Source organism: Bubalus bubalis, chromosome 10 (assembly GCF_019923935.1).
Source record: "Bubalus bubalis isolate 160015118507 breed Murrah chromosome 10, NDDB_SH_1, whole genome shotgun sequence".
NCBI classification, from domain to species: Eukaryota; Metazoa; Chordata; class Mammalia; order Artiodactyla; family Bovidae; genus Bubalus; species Bubalus bubalis.
The window spans coordinates 78,678,106-78,700,960 of record NC_059166.1 but is presented as its reverse complement, the minus strand read 5'-3'; the positions used below and the strand labels follow the sequence as shown (position 1 = coordinate 78,700,960).

The 22,855-nt window shown below is 41.3% G+C and overlaps 1 protein-coding gene across 5 annotated transcripts in view; it reads right to left on the bottom strand.

Annotated features, from left to right (window-relative positions):
- NCOA7 (nuclear receptor coactivator 7) overlaps positions 1 to 22,855 on the bottom strand; it is a 159,023-nt gene that overhangs the window by 95,594 nt on the left and 40,574 nt on the right. The window contains exon 1 of one of the 5 annotated variants that reach the window (XM_044924452.2): positions 1,145 to 1,288. The exons of the other annotated variants lie outside the window; for them this stretch is intronic. The gene's annotated coding sequence lies outside the window, so the exon portion shown is untranslated. Of the gene's footprint in view, positions 1 to 1,144; positions 1,289 to 22,855 lie in introns of those variants that run through there. 5 annotated transcript variants of the gene reach the window in all.

Genomic DNA, 22,855 nt, shown 5'->3' with positions numbered 1-22,855 from the left:
ATGAAAATCCTGTCTTGGAATTATGATCAAATAAAACCAAAAAGTTCCAGTAATCCCTGGGGGGAAAAATCTATGGGCATCTGACTGAAGTGCCACCTTTGAAATGTGCATTCATTTATTCATTTAGTTTAATTTTGATCTTGAAATCTCCCTCTCCCCCAAGAGAATTCATCAAGCTCAAATGGAAATACTCTAGCTCCAAAGAACCTACAGTTAGAAAAAGAAATCCTGTGGCTTTGGGTTTAATAACCAGCAATATGCCCACACAGGTGAACACCACAACAGAATTTCCCTTGGCCTCAAGAAACAAGTGCATTCCAATAAAGACTGCTAAACAGAATGCCAATAAGGGACACATCACAACATTTTCCCTTTTGTAGGATTTCTTTGTTCTATAACAGTGTGGAATCAGCAGATCTGAGGGGACTCTGGTAATCAAAGTGCAGGTGCCAGGAGTGGATGTAAAAAACTGTCACACTTTCAGAGAAGCCTTGGGGTGGGTTCATAATGGATGTTTCAGAGAACCTTCCATGCTTCCCCCCAGTACCAGGATGATAATGGTACTGCCACAAAATGGATGCCTAGTGTGTAGAATGTGTGCCTTGTATTTGTAAAACAAGACAGGCTTTTGTTGCATCTATAGATTGCCCATGTGGGAGTCTGGTTCCCTTTTCGAAAAATCAGGATGCTGAGTCACAGCCTGAAAAAGTTCCAGGGGAATCAATAGCACCGACAATAGTCATATACACCTCAGCTATAAACTGAAGAAAGGGAAGCAGAAACAGGAACTTGCTCTGGGAGATAAGTGAACTGCATTCTGCTAAGAGTAATCAGCCAAGTCCTATAAATATAACATTTAAGTGTTAGGAATTTTTACTGCTTGTCAATTAAGAATAAGCTGATAAATATAGCATAAATATAGCAATGCAGAAGTTAACCAAAATCTGCAAATACAAATGCTAAGAAATGACTAATTACTTAGTAGCTTGTAAACTCCCTTTTGGTTTACAGTGGTATTATGTATGTATTGATAGTTTATTTAACTTAATACCATCAACTAATTAGCTGTATTAGCTTCCTATGGCCGCTGTCACAAATGACTACAAACTTGGTAGCTTAAAACAACACAAACACATTCTCTTACAGTTCCGGAGGTCAGAAGTCCAAAATCAGTCACACACTCCCTGCAGACTCTCTTCCCTTGCCTTTTCCATTGGCAAGAGCTGCTTTCTTTCATCTTCAAAGCCAACAATGCGGTATATGGTTTCACTGTCACACCACATTCTTCTCTGCAGTCAAATCTCCCTCTGCAGTCAACTCTCCTCCTCCTTATGGGAACACTGAGACTGCATTCAGAAGCCCACCCAGATAATCCAGGATAATCTTCCCATCTCCAGAGTCTTAATCTTATCTTCGAGGTGTTTAAACAGGAGAAGGTTAATATTCCCAGGTCCAGGGATTAGAAGCTAGGTATCTCTGAACAGGCTTTCCCAATGGCTCAGTGGGTAAAGAATCTGCCTGCAATGCAGGAAACACAGGAGACATGGGTTTGATCCCTGAGTTGGGAAGATCCCCTGGAGAAGGAAACCCACTCTGGTATTATGGCCTGGAAAATCCTATGGACAGAGGAGCCTGAAAGGCTACAGCCCTTGGAATTGCAAAGAGCTGGACATGACTGAGCAACTAACACACATCTTTGAACAACAAGAAGATCAAACCAGCCTGAGCACCAGGGAAGCCCCAAAGGAAATCAACCCTGAATATTAATTGGAAGGACTTTGGCCACCTGATGCAAAGAGCCAACTCATTGGAAAATACCCTGATGCTGGGAAAGATTGAAGGCAGGAGAAGAAGAGGGCAACAGAGGAAGCAACGGTAGGATGGCATCATCGGTTTGACGGATATGACTGAGCAAATTCCAGGAGACAGTGAAGGACATGGAGGCCTTGTGTGCTGCAGTCCATGGGGTTCCAAAGAGTTGGACACGACTCAGCAACTGAACAATAACAGTCTTTGGGGGGTCATTATTTAGTCTGCCACACTGGATAAATTAGCTTTTGTGTCATAAATAATTGTAAAATGAGCAGCATATCACTGCAGTGTCTTAATTTCCCATATCTAAATCGTTGCTGCGTCCACGCACTGTATTGTCTATGTTAAAGTTCACTCCTGGCGGTGACTGACAGCATGTATTTCTCAAGAAAACACCTCAAAATTTTACTCAGAACTATCCTGAAATCTAAAGGAGCAATGAAAATACTACAAACATAAGCTCTCATTTTATGTTCAGTGACTTCAAAATAGCTTATTGGAGGTGTAGGTATTGTAAGGAAAAATTTTAACAGGAGGGATTTCTAAAGAGTTCATCTCATTTTCGTATCTGATTTCTTTAATTGTCACTGAAATCAGTCACTGTTTATGACCAAAGCCATAAAATTCTCCAAATATTTTTTTCTTTTACGAGAGCCCTGTAGCATACTCAGAAATCTTTTTTCAGTCGGTTAAATATTTTTTTTAAATATCTTTTACTCAAAATGAATCATATGCTCAGACTCTACGGTGACATTTGCAGAAAAAAGCACTGGGATATATATTTCAACGATGTACATATTTCAGCATAACAACAAAATATATCAGAGATATAGTTCTTCTGAAGAAATTGAAAATTTTGATTTATTAAAGCCATTTAAGCAAAACAAACAACTAAAGCATAGCTACTTTGAAAATTTTCAAGCAGAAATATAAAGATGCCAGGGATCTTATTCTCAGATCTAAGTCTCTAGAGAAAAATGGAGGAAAAATAAGGCTGAAAAAATATAATCCTGAAAAAAATCAAGTTCAGTATATACAGTAATGTTTTCCTAAAGGCCTAGTGAGTGAAACACAACACTTATGATCAGCAGAAATGGTCCGCTGAAAGAAAACAATTATGAGTGGCATGAAATTATAATATGCTCCAACTCAACTTCTCTCTTCCTTCCAACTTTTAAAATATATTCTAATAACCTTTAACTGCTTTTAAGCAACTTTAGACACACACATATCCTGTTCTGATAATGTTATTTCAATGTCATAAATTAGACATGGCATCACAACTCCTCCTACCATTATGGATTTGGATTCTTTCAGAAAGAATAACCTTATATCAGGCATACATTAAAAAAAAATTAGTTTCACAGATACCCACAATTTAGTTGTTTTACCATCCAGTATATAGATGTATTTTTTCCAATGAATATATACTGTCTGTGTCCTTGGGAAGTGACATTGCTCAAAACTAGGATTTCGGGAGTGGGAGACTAGTAATATCTACTTTGAAATATTTCCCTTCTAAAATTAGTGTAGAACTCTGGGGTAATTCATTTGTGTGTCAGGGTGAACCAAACACAGATTTTTCAAGAAACATCCTGGCCGTGCTTTTATTTATCTGAGGGCCCTCCTCTAGGGTGATGATCTTCCAACCACATGGCCGTCTCCGTCTGGGTATTCAAAAAAAAAAAAAGAAAGAAAAACCTTACCAGTGGTCATCTCTCAAGTATAATAAGTCCCCTACACATGAATGAGTTATGTTCCTAGAGTGCATTTGTATGTCCAACGATGTTAGTTAGCCTAGGTACTGAACCAACACAATCAGCTATATAGTACTGTACTATAATAGGCTTATAATACTTTTCACACAAATAACACCAAAAAACAAACAAAAAAAACTAAGAAAACTTTTTTAATCTTACAGTACAGTACCTTGAAAAGTACAGGAGCACAGTACAACAGCTGGCATACGGGGCTGGCATCCAGTGAACAGGAAAGAAGAGTTACTGATGGGAGGAGCGAGAGGCAGTGGGAGACGGTAGAGCTGAAGGATCATCAACAGTAAGACATGGAGGGCAAGCTGCAATTTCACTTATGCTTGACTTGATTCACATCTTTGAGAGTTTGCAACCTGAAGGTTCACGTACAGGGGTCTTACTGTATACTAGTACAGTATACTGTATACTGCTCTTAACCAACCAAAAAGAACACCTGTGGTTTAATAAAAACATAATATTTGATCTTTTTTCCTATCTGGCTCAGAATTCCCAGAACATTTGGCAGTCTCCTGAGTGATGCGAGTATCTTTGTATGCTAATGAGGTGACTCCTGTTGTGTGTGGAGCAGGCCAGATACCTTCAAGATAGGGTCTGGTCACCAGAAACACCACAACGTGATTACAAGCTTGGAACTTTCAGCCCCACCCCCAGACCTTGAGAAAAGAGAGAAAGAGGAGAGGGGCAGGAGATGAAAGTTCAATCACCAATGGCCAATAATTCAATTAATCATGCCTGTGTGTGTATGTTCATCCCTCAGTTGTGTTTGACTCTTTGTGACCCCGTGGACTGTAGCCCATCAGGCTCCTCTGTCCATGGATTTCTCCAGGCAAGAATACACGAGTGGGTTGCCATGTCCTTCTCCTGGGGATCTCCCCAACTCAGGGATTGAACCCGGTCTGCCACATGGCAGGCAGATTTTTACCATCTCAGCCATCAGGGCAGCCTACCCAGTGAAATCTCCATAAAAAGCCCTTAGATGAGGGAGTTCAGAGAGCTTCTGGGTTGGTGAACACATCAATGTTCTGGGAGAGAACAGAACCCAGAGAGCACATAGATGCTCTATTTACCCCCACCTGCATACTCTGCCTGACACTTCTCTTCCATTGGGCTGTTTCTAAGTTGCATCCTTTATAATAAACTGGCAAATACAAGTAAAGTGTTCCCCTGAGTCCTGTTAGTCATCCTGGTGAATTCAGACCTGAGCAGAGGATCATGGGAACCAAAAGCATAGCCAAGTTGGTTTTATATATGGGTTGACTAGGGATGTGGAACTTAACAAGTAGCATCTGGAGTGAGGGCAGTCATGAGAAACTGAGCCCTTAAACTTGTGGAGTCTGACACTGACTCAGAGAGGTGTTAGGACCAGAACTGAACTGAACTGAATGGCTGGACACCCAGCTGGTATTGGAGAATCTGAGAATATCAGATTCTAGACTTTGCCAGAGAACCAACTTTGAGCACAGCAGAGACGATGGTGCTGAGACTGATAAAGATCTGCACGAAAAACAGGAAGGCTACACTTTGCTATGATGAGAGTTGGATGACTGAAGGCATGCTGGCAAGTTCTGCTTAGCCCAGGTGGTGGTTTACTTGTTAAGTCATGTCCGCCTCTGAGACTCCATGGACTGTAGTTCTTCAGGCTCCTCTGTACATGGAATTTTCCAGGCAAGAATCCTGGAGTGGATTGTCATTTCCTTCTCTGGGGGATCTTCCCCACTCAGGGATCAAACCTGGGTCTCCTGCATTGTAGGCAGATTCTTTACCAACTGAGCCACCAGGAAAGCCCAAATGACTTAATGACTGAGCATTTAAAATGGGGATATTTCACATTAAAATCCAGAATTCAGGGGACTTCCCTGGCAGTCCAGCAGTTAACACTCTGTGCCTCCAATGAAGAAGAGGTGGGTTCGATTTCTGGTTGGGGAACTAAGATCCCACAAGCTGAGGTCAAAAAGTAAACTGGATTTCAGGTTCACCTTGACACATTAGATGACACAGTGGCACTGGACCAGAGCCCCAAATGACAAAACAGGATGGCATAGAGAATGAGCAGCTATCCTCTGTGAGAGCGGCCATGCTGTGTGGTCACCAGTCCCGTCCATCTGTACAGTGACCCCAGGCCCAAGGCTGGCAGCTACCACTTGGCACCCACTCATTTATACCACCACTTTGGTCCCTAAAGTCACTGTTTGCATGTTTTGCTACAGAGAGCATAAGGTTTTATTCTTAGGTCAATTCAGATCATCAGGAAGCTGCAGTCTCAGGCTACATTGTGTCGGCCTACTACAGAGTCTTTGAGTCATGTTTTGGCATCAAATCCTCTATTTTCACTCATAGTCACTGGAATAAACTGCTATTATGGACATTAAAGGCACTACCCCTACTTTTTTTTTTTTTCAGTCTTCCTTTTATTTAGGTTGTAAATCGTATATAATTTTAGAACTAAGGGCTTTGTCATCTGGGGAACTGGTATGTGCTCCACTGATGATTAGGGAGAACTATGGAAGGGAGGATGAGATGGTTGGATGGCCTCACAGAGTCAATGGACACAAACTTGGCAAACTCTGGTAGATAGTGAGGGACAAGGAAGCCAGGCATGTTACTGTCCATGAGGTCACAAAGAGTCAGACACGACTTAGTGATTAAACAACAACATGGAAAGGAATCCCTTTATATCACCAACCATCAAGTACTCCTCCATCAGTATCCTCAGGGGAGTGGTTTAGGATTTGCAGCCAGATACCAAAATTCATGGATGTGCAAATCCCACATTTGGCCCTCCATATTGGCTAGTTCCGCATCTGTGGATTCAACCAACCTGGGATCCTGTATTAACTTTTAGATCCACAATTGAGTGAATCCAGGGGAGCAGAATCTGCAGATTCAGAGAGCTGATGGTACATTTAGTTTTTAAAAATCTGCATATAAGGGGACACAGCAATTAAAATGGATGTTTGCTCAAAGGTCAACTGTAGTTCCCAGTCAACTACACAACTAATATCGTGCTGCTTAGTATTCTATTTTTCTTCTCAATTTATATGTTCCCTGCCCTGGACTTTTAGTTTTTAATTAGTATTTGGCAATTTTTTTTATAAGGGTGACAAAGAAAAAATATACTAATATGTGGATAACTGCAACCTCACTCCTGTGGTACCTCCTAAAGGGAACTCTGGGTTTGAGTCTCAGTTCCCCCCGTCCCCTTTCTTTGGTTCTGGGTTTATTGACACAAATGTGAGAAATAAATTAGAGGAAGGAGAGAAATGGAGATGAACATACAGCTCGTCTGTACAGACGAACATACAGAGAGAAGAAACAGAAGAAAAGACACCTAAGAAACAAGGGGAACGATAGGACTGCCTGGATTTGCAGAGGCCCGTGGTGACTGCAGCCATGAATTCAGAAGACGATTGTTTCTTGGCAGGAAAGCTATGACAAACCTAGACAGTGTCTTCAAAAGCAGAGACATCACTCTGCCAACAAAGGTTCGTACAGTCAAGGCTATGGTCTTCCCACTGATCACATATAGTTTTGAGAATTGGTTTGTGAAGAAGGCTGAGTGTCAAAGAACTGATGCCTTTGAACTGTGGTGCTGGAAAAGACTCCTGAGAGTCCCTTGGGCAGCAAGGAGATCAAACCAGTCCATCTTAAGGGAAATCAACCCTGAATACTCTTTGGAAGGACTGATGCTGAAGCTGCTCCAATCCTTTGGCCACCTGATGCAAAGAACTGACTCATTGGAAAAGGCCCTAATGCCAGCAAAGATTGAGGGCAGAAGGAGAAGAGGGTATCAGAGGATGAGATGGCTGGAGGGCATCATCGATGCAATGGACATGAACTTGGGCAAACTCTGGGAGATAGTGAGAGACAAGGAGACTTGGCATGCTGCAGTCTGTGGGGTGGCAAAGAGTCAGGTATCACTGGATGACTAAGCATTGTGTTTCAAGAAGTCAGAGAAACTTTGGGAGGATAACTGACAGCTATGTGCAGAGAGATGGGGAAAGAGGATTTTTTAAAAGTTCTATTATATACAATGCATTTACTTCCCTCTTGGATGTTTTCTGAGAGGTGAAGTAAATACTTGAATTATTTTTAATTATTTTCACTGTCATACTTATTTCTTTGAATGTGACTTAATGCTGGGACTGGACCAAAACAAGTCTGCCCATATAGATGGGATTCATAAATGCAGTTTTTATAAGGTATCTGAAATTTTTGTGGAACAAGGTGGGGTGTGAATGAATGAATGAATAGATAAGAATTAAGGGCTGCAATAAAGCAGGTTGATTATAAGTTACCTATGTCAAATTCCACAAATTGTTAAAATCCTTGAGTCCCATCATGTCACGTACACTAAAAGGGACTAATACCACAAGTGAAGTTGCTTGATATTCATACGACAGAAATTAAACTCCACTCAGCATCAAGGTACTAATTTGAAAGACTGTAAGGTGCTTAGTGGGGGACAACTACACTGAGACCTAACAACCCCCTCATCACTTGAACACTTTGCCCATTTCCCCAGAGAAAGACAAGTGGACTTTATCAACATTAACTCTTCTTCATACCTAATATGTCACTTGGTACAGGGAGGAGAAACAAAATTCATTATATGCCATTAACTGAGTAATCAAACCATCCTCTCTCCAAGGGCAGTCTTTACCAAGAAACTTTCACTTTGCTTTTATTACATTTTCTTTTTGATTTTTTAATAGTAGTTGATAAAAGGCAAAGTAATTTCACATATATATTTGCCTTTGTTTATGTAGTTTTAAATATTCTGATCTGAGAAATTCTTCTTAATTTTCTTACATATTATAGAACTCTTTTACATGTTTATAATATTGGAATAATAATCAATCAAATTTCCTGTAGATTTGCACATTCCTGAGTAAAGCCATAAGAAAACTCAACTGGACTTTATTTTGGCTGAGATTGAAAGAAGGCTTCTGAACAAAATCAAAATATCATTTTAACAATATTTCATAAGATGATGGAAGATATATATGTTTTTTAACTCTCACTGAGACTCTCAGCAGGGGGTATACCAGCTACAGTTCAAATGTAAGTCAAGGTTTCACTGCTATTTACATGGATTACAACAAAGACGCCCCAAACAGCAAAAAGCAAGGCCCAATATTTAAACCATGTACTACAGATTAAATTTTACAAGAACATGGGCAAAAACTAAAATTCAGTATTTATCAATTGTTATATCCTTAGTAAAACTATTATACACATAAAAAAATAAGGTGTTTTCATCAATATATATTATTCCTCTATATTCAGATATTGTTTTAGGGGACTTGTGATACTAAAGAAAGCACTAAACTGAGTTTCAGAATTCTACAGAAAGCTGTCACAATATTAAAAATTCTAAAATGGTAAGAATAATAATTTAAAATGATAAAAGAATTATCTAAGTCAATAAAAAAATTATCTTTTCTATTTTGTTTTCCAAGAAGCACAAATCAGCACTTCAGGTAGGAAAGCTCATTGAATTATCCAATGATGGGATTAATTATTATATTTACAGACTCCTTCAATACACTCCAGTGCCTAGAAATTCACCAAGATTCAACATGTATTATTCTTCGTTTTAAAACTTCAACTCCAGCACCTAGTTCAGTATCTGACACACTACAGATAATTATAGTAGACTTTTGTTGACCTCCTGTATAATCTTTTCCTCCTTGTTTTGCCATCAAGGACCAATTTTAATAAATATACCCTCCCCCTACTTTTAATACTATATCTGGGGAAGGTTCCACCCCAGCTCCAAGGACAAAAAATACAGTTCAATACAATTGAACAATTTAAATTTGGACTGTACAGGTCAACTTATATGGAGGCTTCTTCAACAGATAGTACTGTGTCCTACATGATGTGAGAGGGGGTGAATCCATGGATGCAGAACCATGAATACAGAGGAACTGCAAATGTGGAGAGCCAACTCTAAGTTATATAGAGTTTTTGACTACACGGAAGGTTGGCGCCCGTAACTCCTACGTTGGTAAAGGGTCAGCTGAATCCCACCCAGGCCAATCAGACTACTGAGGCGCCATCTACACAGCAGCCAAGAAAGAGCACATGACCTAAGCTGCTCCAATCAGAGTGAATCCCAGGACTCACTGGTAACACACTCACCCTGCCTACTGTTATACAGAGGAGATCCTGTGCTCTCAGGGTTTATCAAGTAAAACCTGGGAAGGAAGTCAAAAGAATGAAAGAGCTTATCTACACAGAAACTGAGTCAGGATAACATTATTTGGGTCCCAAATCAAGGTATTCTTTAAGTCAAATCTAAAATCTATCCCAGGACTTTTTAACTTATAAAAATGAAAGTGGACGTGTTAGTCATTCAGTTGTGTCCAACTCTTTGAGAACCCATGGGCTGTAGCCCACAAGTCTCCTCTGTCCATGGGATTCTCCAGGCAAGAGTAATGGAGTGAGTTGCCATTCCCTTCTCCAGGTGATCTTCCCGACCCAGGGATCGAACCTGGGTCTCCTGCATTGCGGGCAGATTCTTTACCATCTGAGCCACCAAGGAAGCCTTACTTTTTTGCCCCTAAGCTGGTTTTATGTTTATTTGACATCACCACCCCCAAAAGAGAATTCAGACTATTATGTGAATACACATGAATGACCCCAAAACATGGACTGGCTGAGCTGATGTTGGACAGCAGCTGAGAAGTTGGCCATCTGTGCCATGTGACAATAAAACGGATGCCCGCTATATCCTAAAACTAGATCATGTGTCTATAAGGACTGCTTTATTAAGGGACTTGAGAGAATTTTCAGGATTCTGGATTAACCTGTCCACTTATTTAGCCTTACAAAAAGAAACAAGTTTAGGCTGTAACTGATCTGCTACAATTAGAGCTAGATAAAAAAAATACAGTTCCATTAAGAGAAAATCTTTGTTTGTGATTTCAGTCACTAAGAGTATATGTGTGCTAAGTCACTTCAGTCGTGTCTGACTCTTTGTGACCCTATGGACCATAGCCTGTCAGGGTTCTCTGTCCATGGGATTCTCCAGGCAAGAATACTGGAGTGGGTGGTCATGCCCTTCTCCAAGGGATCTTTCTGACTCAGGGACTGAACGCGTGTCTCTTAGCCTCCTGCACTGGCAGGTGGTTCTTTAGCACCACTGCTGCCACCTGGAAAGCCACTAAGAGTAGGTGACCTGGAGTCTTGCAAAGGTGGGAAAGCCAAAGTATCTGCCCCAATCTAAAGTTGCTACAAGGAAAACAGGGGACTCGGCTGTTCTCAGATGAGTATTTGTGAGAAGTCCTTCCCAAATACCTCCAACTTATTCCCTCTGCTAGATACACATGATGATGGCCCCATTGTACAGATGCAGCAGAAATACAGTCCAGGGCTCCAAAGAAGGAAATCAACAGTGCCTCTCCAACTCAGGTCACTGATCTTCACTGCCCTGAAGCAGAGACTCAGTTGTCGCTGTTGTTGTTCAGTTGCTCAGTCGTGTCCGACTCTTTGCGACCCCATGGACTGCAACACATCAGGCCTCCTTGTCCTCCACTATCTCCTGGAGTTTGCTCAGATTCATGTCCATTGAGTCAGCGACGCCATCTAACCATCTCATCCTCTGCCGTCCTCAAGGGTAAGGAAATGGGCTGAGGACCAGCTCACAGCTGTGAAGTGAAAGTCATTCAGTCATGTCCGACTCTTTGCGACCCCATGGACTATACGGTCCATGGAATTCTCCAGGCCAGAATACTGGATTGGGTAGCCTTTCCCTTCTCCAGGGCACCTTCCCAACCCAGGGATCGAACCCAGGTCTCCCACACTGCAGGCATATTCTGTACCAGCTGAGCCACAAGGGAAGCCCCTGAGAAACCCAAAATTCCCAAGCCAAATTCTATCTTCATCCAAAGACCATGGCTCCACCAAGTCTATGGTTCTGGTTTTCAGCCTTGGTACTTGGCCAATGAAAACATAATGAAAGCCTGCTAAATGGTTTAATGGAATTGTATTGCCAGGAAAAAAAGAAAAAATCTTTGATTTGTCAAACAAAATGGACTTGTAATTGCTCAACTCCCAAAGGAAGTGCTTGGTCCCTGAATCTCTGCCATCAGAAGACGGCTGCTAGAGAAGTCCGATTCCCAGAAGACCTTTCCCCCCCGCCCATTGGACAAGTGGCTCTGGACAGAACTGGGGCTGCCCTCAGGCTGTGCAGGGAACTGACCCGCTCCCAGAGCAGCAGAACCTGCTCTTCCTGTCCAGCAAGACGGGCCAAGGACAGCAGACCACTGGCTACCGTGCGCTCCTTCCCAGCCACCTTTCCCAAACTCGAGTTGTTTGGTTTTTATCTTTGATTTTTTTCCAGAAGGGAGTTTTCACTGCAGTCCAGTCAGGGCAACTCTTGAGTTGAACCACTAGATGAGCTCTTTCCCACCCAGGAAGACGTGAGGCTGGAGCTGAGGCAGTCTGCTCGTCACCACATAATGAGTGTCTACAGCTGCCCCGGCAGCTCCCTGTGGGGTCTGAGAGTGAAGAGGGAACAGTTGAGAGAGGTGGCGGCTGAATCCAGAAGTCCTCCATTCTTTGTGTCCTGTCTACTCTTGGAGATTTTTTTTCCCACTTGTGTGAAAAAGAACACTAACTGAACAAGAAGGTCTTGCAAGTAAATCAAAGGCATTTACAAAGTTCTTCATGAGACTGAGCATCAGAACCTGCCTCTGAAGTTCCCCTGCCTTGGTTTGACTTCTTTTTGTACCACAGAGAACTCAGATTCCCGCTCCTTGTGGCAGGCCTTTCAAAATATGAGACAGAGAAGACACCCAGTCTCACACCAAGTTTTTTTTTCTTCTTCTAGCTAAATACCTCCAGTCCCTTCCATTTCTCTTCACACAAGATATTCATGGGTTTCTATTATGCTCATTGCTCTCAAACAAACACAGCTGAGTACCTGCAGAATCTCCTCTGGGGCCTGGGCAGGCAGGCATGGAATCTGTTTTCATCTCCTCAAGGAGACGCTAGGCCATTTAGGGCTGTCACAGCGCACTATCCGCTGTGGAAGAGCCTCTTAGCACATACTGATGACTGGATGGATGGAAAAGGAGGCAGGGGAAAAAGAAAGGAAGGAGAGAAAGAAGAAAGAAAAAAAGACAGGAAGGAAGAGGGAGAAACGTAACAGACCAAGACATTTCCAAGTAACCACTTTTTTTTTTTTTTCAAGTAACCACTTTTAAAAAGCACGCATTTTATAGAAGAATGGTAATATCCTATGAAAAATACTGCTTATGGGAGTGCAAACTCAGACAAACTTTCTGGAGGGCAATTTGGAGTCATTATCAAAATTTTAACTGTGTATAGGCTTTGATCACTGCTAGGAGTTGCTTCTACAGAAATAGTTGCACAAAAACACAGAGATATGTATACAATGCAATTCAATGCAACATTGTAATAGCAAAAAAAAAAAAAAAGGAGGCATCATAGAAAGATGTCTATACATAGTATTAATTTTTAAAAAGTATTAAGTACAAAAAAATGGAGGCATCATGGAAAAATGTCTATACATAGTATTAAGAGAAAACATGATTATATATGCATGGATATTTCTGAAAAGATAGGTATAATTCTGTTCTCCAAGTTACCTTTGGGGAATAAATTGCAGAGGAGAAGGAGAAAAAAGAGTCAGAGGACTTCAAAAATCATGTGTGCTACACTCTTTTATCCCATTCGAATTTCTTATTGGTATCACTGTTGTTTTGAATCATGAAAAAAGGGTGAGCCTCTGCAATTGGTAAAAACAGAGGTCTTTCTTACTTATTCCTTTGTTCCACCAAGAATAATGCTTCAGTGTTCAGTGACCTTGACCAGTTAGGACACCAAGTTTCTTAGTGGCACGGGATTACACACTCCTCCGAGGGACAGTGCAGTACAGAGCAGCTGGCTTCAGGAAATGCCCTGCACAGGGCCCAGCACTGATGATGCAACCAGCAGGGGCCAGGGTTTGTGAGGCCTCAGTAGGCAATTTCTAATTCTGGTCTCGTTTGACCCTTCAGCTGTAACCAACACTACTAACCAGATGTTTTCCAGCCTTCTTGACACCTCCCCTCCTGGTCTGGAGGGGCCTCTTCATCTCTATCCCCCTGTGTGTGTATTCAGGAAGAAGGTCGCAGGCAACAGAGAGCAGGTGCCCAGATGAACACTGATAAATGAGATCAGAGAGGTCAGAGGCTGAGACATGCAGGCTTGGTACCAGAGTAAGGAGTTTAGAGTTTTAGTTTATGTCAAGGGCTATGAAAAGCCACCAGAAGATTTAACACAGAGAATGAGATGACCTGATGTGTGTTTTAAAAGGGTTTTTCTGGCTCCTATGTAAAGAATGGGTTGTCCAGGGCAAGAGTGGAAGTTAGAAGGCTAGTCAAAGGCTACAGCAGCAATCCAGAAGACAGGTAGTGGGAATTAGGAGATGAAGCAGACAGATTCAGATTATGTTCTAGAGGTGAAGTCCACCAGTTTTGCTGAAAGACAGTGAAAGTGTTAGTTGATCAGTCATGTCTGACTCTTTGTGACCCCATGGACTGTAGCCCACCAGGCTCTTCTGTCTATGGGGATTCTTCAGGCAAGAACACTAGAGTGGGTAGCCATTCCCTTCTCCAGGGGATCTTCCCGACCCAGGGATTGAACCCAGGCCTCCTGCATTGCAGACAGATTCTTTACCATCTGAGCACAGAAAGAAGGTTAAAATGGACTCCCAGATTTTGGGCTTAAACTAATGGGTGGTCTTACTTAGTCTGTGATGGAGAAGATCAAGAATAGATCAGCTTAGGGACTTGCCTCCTCACACTCTTCTCAGAAGACCCATTGCCCATGGCTTCCATTTTTATCCCCCAAATGCTAACTCGCGGCTTTAAACCATCAGCTCAGAATTCTGCTCTGAGCTTCTTCTCTGTGGATCCCATCACCTACTCCGTAACTCTATGCACTCTTCTTATAGTACAGCAAACTCAAGACGAGCAAAACTGAACCTGACAGCTTGTCTCCCCAGATCCTGGTTTCCTGGAGGTGTTTCCTATCTTACTGGAGGTACCACTATTCACTAAGTTGTTGACATGGAAAACTGGATACCCTGGATCCTGCTCCATTTCAATCTCCACATTCCACTATTGCTATTTCCTACTCATTGTACCTTCCATCTTTATACAAGCTCTCCCTCCATCAAGAATGAATCCCATCACTCTTTCGCTACCCCATCTCTATCATCCCTCAAGAGACCAAACGTCACTTCCTCAAGAAAGCCTTCCCTAATGCTCAGATTTGGTTAGGTCTCCCTACCACAGACTCTATGTTGCCATCTACTTTTACTTTGCAGAACTTAGCAATAGTGTAACTCAGTAATGCTTACTGCAATTAGTTGTTTAATAGCTGACTCCTCCAAAAGAATGTGAGATGAGGGACAATGCCTGTCTTAACGACCACTGTAGACTCAGTGCTTTCTTTGCACAGTATCCAGGATACACAACAGAATCAAAACATACATTTGTGGAATGAATGAATGGAAATTCCCTAACTAGTCACTAACTGACTCTGGTTAAATAACAACCTCTCAAGACTCAGGAGCTCATCTCTACCAAGAAATTAGCTTAAGTAGTTTCTGAGGGTTTTTTTTAGCCTTAAATGCCTATAAAAATTAAAAACAAAACAAAGTAAATAACAAATTGAAATCATATTGAGGGACTTCCTTGGTGGTCCAGTGGTTAAGAATCTACCTGCTAATGCAGGGGACATGGGTTCGATCCCTGGTCCAAAAAGATTCCACATGTTGCAAAACAACTAAGCCTGTGTGCCACATTACTGAAGCCCGCGTGCCTACAGCCCATGCTCCACAACAAGAGATCAGATCAGATCAGTTCAGTCGCTCAGTTGTGTCCAACTCTTTGCGACCCCATGAATCGCAGCACGCCAGGCCTCCCTGTCCATCACCAACTCCTGAGAAGCCTGCAAACCACAAGTAGCCCCTGCTCACCGCAACACGAGAAAAGCCCACGCACAGCAATGAAGACCTAGTACAGCCTAAATAAATAAATGAATAAAAATTTTTAAAAATCACATGGAGATTGATTACTCAGAAAACCAAAAAATCTTCATTGTATATTTTTTGAAGTTTCTTGGAATTTTCTTACAGCTGCAGAGGACTGTCCTATGTCCACACATATTTCGTAAGTATTTTTTGTATTTTTAAGTCACTTTAGTTGCATCTAGTGGTTTCAGACACGGAGCTATCTGTTTTCTGAGTGCTTGCTTTCCACAGTTAAAGCCAAATAGTTTTTGCTTATTAAAGACCAAAAATAAACCACCCACATGTTCCTTTTAATACTCTCTTACTATGTATCAAAGTATATCTTATTTTTAAAGATTCTCTATGGTTTCTCGATAATCTGCTTACCAAATATATTTGTATGCATTATGATTTTTAAAAAACAATGAAAACGTCACAGCTTAACTTGCCAGTTTTTTTTTTAAAGGGCCATTGTTATTTCTCAGAGGAAGCAACTTTGTGGAATCACCAAAAAGGAAGGAAGAAAGAGAAGGAAAGAGGCCTTACTGAAGCTAGCAATAACTTTATAATTTCTCTACAAGAAGGACTGAGGAGCAGAACTCAATTTTGGAGGAGTTAAGGAAGACTTGGGGAGTTGTCTTGGGCTTCTCTGATGGCTCAGATGGTAAAGAATCTGCCTGAAATGCAGGAGACCCAGGTTCAATCCCTGGGTAGGGAAGATTCCCTGGAGAAGGGAATGGCAACCCACTCCAGTATTCTTACCTGGAGAATCTCATGGACAGAGGAGCCTGGCAGGCTACAGCCCAGGAGGTCGGAAAGAGTCAGACACAACAGAGCAACTAACACTTCCACTTTTCACTTTGGTGAAAAGTTGCACAAAAGTGGAGCTGCCTTAAAGTTGCACCTGCTAAGCAGGCAGACTCCTTCTATCAGGACTGCAGGTTTATTCGGGTGGCATGGGGGCGTGCTGATGGCAGCAGCATGGGGGAGGGTACTGAAGCCCCCCCAGAAGCTCCTGCCTCCATCCTCACACAAAAGACCTGCTCCCCCTTATTCCTTTCAAACGTTTTAGCTGTCTGCCTACACAACAAAATTTTTTATGTGTCTGCGTGTGATCACACTTGTCTTTCCTGGCTTCTGCATTTTGCTTAATCTAGCACTTTCTCCACAATGAGGTCAAACTATGAGACTCACTTAAATTTAAGACCTCAGATTATTAACAAGTCACTGAATTTCTAGGACCAACCAATTCACTCTATAGTAACAAAGATGGGAGCAACATTTTATCTTGAAAAAATTAATTTGCTTCATTAATTTCTAGAAGTTGGAAAATCATTTATATGAAATGTGAGAAAGAAAGTTATTCAGTGGCTCCAGACAGAAGCAAAACTAGTAAGAGAATTTTGGTGGGCAGAACATGCAGCGGGGCGGGGAGTTAGGGAGCAGGCTCAGAGACTGTGCCACGTGGGAGACACAGGGTGATGACGTCACAATGGTGCGAGAGCCGGACCAGCCTGACCATGGGAAAACAAGAGAAGCTGCTGAGATCCTCGCTGTCCTTCAGGAGTCCTGCCAAAGAACTTCCCACTCGTAGCAGCACTTTCCCAGAAGATAAACTTTGTGCATTGTTTCACTATAACTGGTTGTGAATTTTGAGCAGTCCATCAGCCACAGCTGATTTTAAAAACTCAACTTCTAGTCACAAAGAGTAACAAATACCATACCATAGTACCACTTACGTGTGGAATCTAAAATATGACACAAATGAACATATCTAAGGAACAGAAACAGATTCACAGACACAGAGAGCAGACTTGCTGTTGCCCAGAGGGTACGGGGTAGGAGGAAGGACTGGGAGTCTGGAATCAGCAGATGCAAACCAGTATACACAGAAGGGATAAGCAACAAGGTCCTACTGTATAGCCCAGGGAGCTATATTCAATATCGTGTAATAAACCATAATGGGAAAAACTTATGAAAAAGAATATATACATGTATGGCTGAGTCACTTGGCTGTACAGCAGAAACTAGCACCACACTGTAAACCAACTATGTGCCAATAAAATTTTAAATATTAAAAAAATTAAAAACTCAACTTGTGAGCAGCTTTGGCACACTAGACCCTCACGGACCATAAATGAAGCCTCTTAACTGACCAACGACAAAGGGGACTTGTTAAAACCAATGGCTTGTGGGCTTATTCTTCTTCTTCAGAAGGCAAACTTCAATCCTTCATTAGCATTACCAATGAATTAGTGAATGATTTCTTATCCAGCAAGTTATAAATTAATTCAGTGCTTGCTTTACTGATTGCTATAATAGTTAAAAAACAAAGAGTAAAGCACTTGGAAGCAACCAAAAATTGACCAGGCTGGGTTAGTTAGGACAAAGTGGCAGAGATCCTGCTAACACTTACTAAAACCATCAGTCAGGAGGAACTTGTCCAGACACAGGGTCAAGGGACTCATCTACAATGGGAAAAATCCTGAAACAATTCTCGAATGACTTGGAAGTTCTGGGGAGGAATCTTGTGAATTTGGATCTTCAGCAATGTTTTCTCCTTACCTTTCAGCTGAAGACTGTGCCTGTAACTCAAAAGGAAGATATTGAAGTATACAGTTAGATACTGACGCAACTAACCTAAGGAAATCTCTCCCAGTGTCCCAGGCACATGCAATCCCAGGCACAGTCACGTGACCATGCATCTGCACAGGGTTTCCACCCTCACTCTCTCCTTCTGGTATCTGAGGACAGCCCCACGTCACCTCTCTGATGATGATACCCTGGCTCTTTTGAGCAGTCACTTCTTCTACCTCACGCTCAGAGCACCTGACAGTCACATTGCTTCCAGTATTATTCCATTGTTACTACTTTACAAGTATCCTGTTATTACACTAGATTGTGCATTCCTACAAATGTCTGCTGAGGGAAAGGACAGATGAGTGTGACTTCAAGGCCAGAGTCTAAAAGGGAAATGGCTCAAGAGGCATATGCTCTTTCAAAACATATTCTGCCAACTCTACCACGGATGAACCTGTTGAAGAAGCAAAGCAAAAAGCATCTCCAGAAACAAATGTTCCCTGATGAACCCATGCTTTCAATGGACATAAATAAAGGATGCAGAAAGGCACATAATGAAACTCAAACAAAAGCCAAAAGCAAATGACAGAAACCCATAAGAACAACGATAGACAGCCGAAGATCAGAGTTAACAGAAGTCTGTAAACAATGCAAAGGAAAAAGTAACAGGAAAATTTCAGGGATGTTGAGAGAATGAAGAGACAAGAAGTAATAAGCCCACTGCCTATGGCACCCTGAATGAAGTTGTAAGAGAGAGAAAGTAGATCTAGTTCAATCCTAATGTGCAGCTCTATCAAACAGACTAAGTATAAAACTAAAAAGCATAGAGCACCCATGGCTAAGGAAAAAACGAAACCCAGGATGAAGTCTCTAGCCCTATAAGCAGTAACCCTTGAGTGGTAAAACTATTACTAGTAATCACCGAAGAATCATGGAGAAAGATTAGGAAAAAAAAAAAGATCCTGCTTTAAAAAAAGGAACAAAACAGATTCTAGAAATGACACACTAAAAGCAGCTTGATACCAACTCCCAGAAAAATAAACTGACAGATATTAGACAAATCATTTGGGATTACTTAAAGATGAATTATTGGCTACTGGGAGACACCATGGGTATGCTAAAATGAATGAATACGAACTAAAATAATTCTCTCTTTAATAGGCTGCTAGATTTGGCATATTGATGCTCATGTCACAGGAGGCTATATAACAAGTTTTCACTTAGGCTCTTGAAAATGTCTGTGGCTAGCTTCTTATTAATGAAAGTAGGATGGAAAGAGCTGAGCTAGAGATTTTGGTTAAGTGAACTGAGAGAAAATTGAGTCACAGCAAGTTGAAAGACTTAAAGATAATTATTTAACCACTAATAGTACAAACATGCCATAATGCATACAGCTCTCCAATTCAGCATTTTTATCAACTAGGTGGATAAGGACATAGCAAGCCTGTTGTTCAGCCTGTATAATTTGGCCCAAGCTAGAATGGACAGCAAATATGTTTGATGTTAAAAATCAGGCTTCAAACTTTCTGTAAAATTGGAATAATGGATGGAAAACAAGATAAAATTAAAATTCTAATTCACGAGGAAAACACTCTTTTCCCTTAGTGTGAATGACTGTCAATAAACTAATGAAGTATACCACTGTATTAACAAAAGTATAACAAGTAATGTTTCTCCAAATACATTAATCAAAACCATACCAAGATAGTGAAGAATCTGAAAACTATTTTAAGTGAGGATACTTAGAAACTTAGGATAGTCAGCCTGAAAAAGAGAGGGTTCAGAGAGAATACGACGTTATCTTCAAATACATACAATGATAATATATGAAAGAGGGATTTGATTTATTTTGTGTGGATCCTAAGTAACTGGCAAAGAGTAAAATAAATTAAAGTTAGCAGGAGGAAAGAAATTATAAAAATCAGAGCAGAAATAAATGAAAAAGAAATGAAGGAGACAATAGCAAAGGACAATAAAATAAAAGCTGGTTCTTTGAGAAAATAAACAAAATTGACAAGCCCTTAGCCATACTCATCAAAAAAAAAAGAGAAGAAGGACTAAAATCAATAAAATGAGAAATGAAAAAGAAGTTACAACAGACAATGCAGAAATACAAAGGATCATAAGAAACTACTGTGAGCAACTATATGCCATAAAATGGACAACCTCGAAGAAATGGACAAATTCTTAGAAAACTATATCCTTCCAAAATGGAACCAGGAAAAGATAGAAGATATGAACAGACTAATCACAGGCACAGAAATTGAAGCTGTGATAAAAAAAAAAAATATTTCAACAAACAAAAGCCCAGGGCTAGATGACCTCACAGGTGAATTCTAACAAAAATTCAGAGAAGAGTTACCACCTATCCTGCTCAAACTCTTCCAGAAAATTGCAGACAAAAGAAAACCCTTGAACTCATTCTATGAGGCCACCATCACCCTGACATCAAAACCAGACAAAGATGCCACCAAAAAAAGAAAATTACAGGCCAATGTCACTGATGGACATAGATGCAAAAATCCTCAACAAAATTCTAGTAAACAGCACCCAACAACACATTAAAAGGATCATACACCATGATCAAGTGGGCTTTATCCCAGGGAAGCAAGGATTCTTCAATATATGCAAATCACATTTAGTGATATACCATATTAACAAACTGAAAGACAAAAATCATATGATCACCTTAACAGATGCAGAGGAAGATTTCAACAAAATTCAACACCAATTTATGATAAAAAGTCTCCAGAAAGTAGGCATAGAAGGAACCTACCTCAACATAATAAAGGCCATATATGACAACCCAGGTCAGGAAGACCCCCTGGAGAAGGAAATGGTAACTCCCTCCAGTAATCTTGCCTGGGAAATCCCATGGACAGAGGAGCCTGGTGGGCTACAGTCCATGGGGCCACAAAGAGTCGGACACAACTGAGCAACTGAGTGAGCACTCAGTCTTACCTGGCCTTCCCAGGTGGCTCAGTGGTAGAATCCACCTACCAGTGCTGGAGACGTGGGTTTGATCCCTGGGTCAGAAAGATGCCCTGGAGGAGGAAAATGGCAACCCACTCCAGTATTCTTGCCTAGGAAATTCCCGCGGGCTATGGTCTGTGGGGTCGCGAAGAGTCGGACGCAACCGAGCACATGCACACACACACATGACAAACCCACAGAAAATATTCATCTCAGTGGTGAAAAACTGAAAGTGTTTCCTCTACAATCTGAAAGGAAATACATTTTAACTAAAAACTTAAAAGCAACTGTTGACCAACAAGAGCTTTTTAAACAAGAAACATCCTTAGGAGTACCTGGGACATGCCTGTGACTGGGAAAGCTGAAATCCAGGTTGGAAAAGGCCAATTTGTTGGGTGGAGTGGAGTTTCTAGCCATGGTGTGGTAGCCCAGATGACCTCTGTATTTCAACTAAAAGATTTTATGTTTTTGAAGTTAGTTATGGTGCCTGTGTTAAGAGGGGGAATGGAGGAAGAAAACGAGATATCAAGATAGCTCTCAATCACTTCTTTCAAGTCTCCAGAACATTACCAAGTTACTATATAACCTGGTGCTTCTACATCTCAAACCTACTCAGAGAGGGACTGAAGATTCTTATATGATATGCCTATAAAATTCAGTTGTTATGAAACTGTGCACTAAAAGAAAGTCATGGAGGGGCTTCCCTGGTGGTTCAGTGGTAAAGAATCTGCCTGGCAATGCAGGAGGCATGGGTTCTATTCCTGGTCCAGGAGGATCCCACATGCTTGAAGGAGTTAAGCCTCTGGGCCAAAACTGTTGAGCCTGTGCTCTAGGCCCTGGGAGCCACAGCTCCTGAGTCCACCGTACCCCAACTATTGAAGCCTGCTTGCCTAGAGCCCCAGGCTCCGCAGCAGGAGAAGCCACTGCAATTAAAAGCCTGTGCATGGAAACTAGAGAAAAGCTGTGTACCGAGGAAGAATGAAACTAAATAAATAAATGAATAAAATTATTTTTAAAAAAAAGAAAGCCATGGAGACACTCATTAGATTTCTGAATGCAGGAAAAATAAATTTACCAGCTATTATCCAAGTTGTGCCCATCTTTGCAGGCGATGTTCTCTTGGTATCTCTAATTTTCTTAAAGAGACCTCTAGTCTTTCTCATTCTGTTGTTTTCCTCTATTTCTTTGCATTGTTCACGTAAGAAGGCTTTCTTATCTCTCCTTCCTGTTCTCTGGAACTCTGCATTCAGTTGGGTATATCTTTTCCTTTCTCTTTTGCCTTTTGCTTCTCTTCTTTTTTTCACCTATTTGTAAGTCTGCCTCAGACAACCACTTCGCCTTCTTGCATTTCCTTTTCTAGGGGATAATTTTGGTCACCACCTTGTGTACAATGTTATGAACTTCCATCCACAGTTCTTCAGGCACTTGTCTGCCAGAACTAATGCCCTGAATCTGACAGAAGCAGAAGAGATTAAGCAGCAGTGGCGAGACATGTTTCTAACAACAAAGCTAGTGGACATGATGGAAATCCAGCTGACCTATTTCAAATCCTAAAAGATGATGCTGTTAAAGTGCTGCACTCAATATGCCAGCAAATTTGGAAAACTCAGCAGTTCCAAATTTCCAGGATTGGAAAAGGTCAGTTTCATTCCAATCTCAAAGAAAGGCAATGCCAAATAATATTCAA